General features: G+C 50.3%; 2 non-coding genes across 2 annotated transcripts; both read left to right on the forward strand.

Annotated features, from left to right (window-relative positions):
* Nucleotides 1-847: 847 nt before the first annotated feature.
* Nucleotides 848-920, forward strand: trnak-cuu (transfer RNA lysine (anticodon CUU)). The gene has a single exon. It is a non-coding gene; the product is annotated as a tRNA-Lys (tRNA).
* A 1198-nt stretch (nucleotides 921-2118) lies between these two features.
* On the forward strand, nucleotides 2119-2191 carry trnak-cuu (transfer RNA lysine (anticodon CUU)). The gene has a single exon. It is a non-coding gene; the product is annotated as a tRNA-Lys (tRNA).
* Nucleotides 2192-2500: the final 309 nt, after the last annotated feature.

Below are 2500 nucleotides of genomic sequence, written 5' to 3' on the forward strand. Positions count from 1 at the left end.
GTCTCTGAGAGCATATGGCTTTCTGTTACGCAACGCAAAGGAATCTAAAAGTCATAGCAGAGAATGGTTTCGATCCATCGACCTCTGGGTTATGGGTTGCTTGTTGCCTTTCTTTATGGTAAGGAAGTGTAGAGTGGCGAAGGGGACGGTAAAAGCCTGCTGGTTCAGGAAGCAGGCTGATGTGTGCACTTGTTGTCAGTTGAGACCAACGACTGTCAATGCTAGCTTCTCCCAGAGCTGTGATTTGCCTCGTCCTAGCCTTTCGCAAGGGCACGAGTTTGCAGGCTACAGTGACATTCACAAATGTTGAAAGACAGAAATACAGATAGATAGGGATAGATAGATGGATGGATGGATGGATGGATGGATAAATATTCCTTCAGTCAGCGTGAGAAGCCTTTTACGATTGCTTAGAAAACGAACTGGCTGCTGCAGTTTTTCAAGTCCTCAAGTGCAGGTGAGGTCTCTGAGAGCATATGGCTTTCTGTTACGCAACGCAAAGGAATCTAAAAGTCATAGCAGAGAATGGTTTCGATCCATCGACCTTTGGGTTATGGGCCCAGCACGCTTCCGCTGCGCCACTCTGCTAACTTGCGGGAGCTGGCCTTCACGCAAAAGTGCCAATGATGTGCTCACGTCGAGCAGACGCTCGTAGTTCGGCATGAACTGCAGCCTGTAACCCTCCCAAGAAGTCTTTGGACCAGAATAGACGATTTGAGCCGAAGCCTCCGGATGGTGAATGCAGGCACGGAAGTCGGAAAGTATTGGACGCCCGTGCGTCCGTCAAGTGGCCGCATTTCTTCTTGCAGACTCCGGCGGGCTGTCTTGCGCTGCGGCCCCCGCAGTGGCCCGGCTAGCTCAGTCGGTAGAGCATGAGACTCTTAATCTCAGGGTCGTGGGTTCGAGCCCCACGTTGGGCGCCTCCTTCTGCTTGTTGCCTTTCTTTATGGTAAGGAAGTGTAGAGTGGCGAAGGGGACGGTAAAAGCCTGCTGGTTCAGGAAGCAGGCTGATGTGTGCACTTGTTGTCAGTTGAGACCAACGACTGTCAATGCTAGCTTCTCCCAGAGCTGTGATTTGCCTCGTCCTAGCCTTTCGCAAGGGCACGAGTTTGCAGGCTACAGTGACATTCACAAATGTTGAAAGACAGAAATACAGATAGATAGATGGATGGATGGATAAATATTCCTTCAGTCAGCGTGAGAAGCCTTTTACGATTGCTTAGAAAACGAACTGGCTGCTGCAGTTTTTCAAGTCCTCAAGTGCAGGTGAGGTCTCTGAGAGCATATGGCTTTCTGTTACGCAACGCAAAGGAATCTAAAAGTCATAGCAGAGAATGGTTTCGATCCATCGACCTCTGGGTTATGGGTTGCTTGTTGCCTTTCTTTATGGTAAGGAAGTGTAGAGTGGCGAAGGGGACGGTAAAAGCCTGCTGGTTCAGGAAGCAGGCTGATGTGTGCACTTGTTGTCAGTTGAGACCAACGACTGTCAATGCTAGCTTCTCCCAGAGCTGTGATTTGCCTCGTCCTAGCCTTTCGCAAGGGCACGAGTTTGCAGGCTACAGTGACATTCACAAATGTTGAAAGACAGAAATACAGATAGATAGGGATAGATAGATGGATGGATGGATGGATGGATGGATAAATATTCCTTCAGTCAGCGTGAGAAGCCTTTTACGATTGCTTAGAAAACGAACTGGCTGCTGCAGTTTTTCAAGTCCTCAAGTGCAGGTGAGGTCTCTGAGAGCATATGGCTTTCTGTTACGCAACGCAAAGGAATCTAAAAGTCATAGCAGAGAATGGTTTCGATCCATCGACCTTTGGGTTATGGGCCCAGCACGCTTCCGCTGCGCCACTCTGCTAACTTGCGGGAGCTGGCCTTCACGCAAAAGTGCCAATGATGTGCTCACGTCGAGCAGACGCTCGTAGTTCGGCATGAACTGCAGCCTGTAACCCTCCCAAGAAGTCTTTGGACCAGAATAGACGATTTGAGCCGAAGCCTCCGGATGGTGAATGCAGGCACGGAAGTCGGAAAGTATTGGACGCCCGTGCGTCCGTCAAGTGGCCGCATTTCTTCTTGCAGACTCCGGCGGGCTGTCTTGCGCTGCGGCCCCCGCAGTGGCCCGGCTAGCTCAGTCGGTAGAGCATGAGACTCTTAATCTCAGGGTCGTGGGTTCGAGCCCCACGTTGGGCGCCTCCTTCTGCTTGTTGCCTTTCTTTATGGTAAGGAAGTGTAGAGTGGCGAAGGGGACGGTAAAAGCCTGCTGGTTCAGGAAGCAGGCTGATGTGTGCACTTGTTGTCAGTTGAGACCAACGACTGTCAATGCTAGCTTCTCCCAGAGCTGTGATTTGCCTCGTCCTAGCCTTTCGCAAGGGCACGAGTTTGCAGGCTACAGTGACATTCACAAATGTTGAAAGACAGAAATACAGATAGATAGATGGATGGATGGATGGATAAATATTCCTCCAGTCAGCGTGAGAAGCCTTTTACGATTGCTTAGAA

Source organism: Amia ocellicauda, chromosome 12, assembly GCF_036373705.1.
Source record: "Amia ocellicauda isolate fAmiCal2 chromosome 12, fAmiCal2.hap1, whole genome shotgun sequence".
Lineage (NCBI taxonomy): Eukaryota > Metazoa > Chordata > Actinopteri > Amiiformes > Amiidae > Amia > Amia ocellicauda.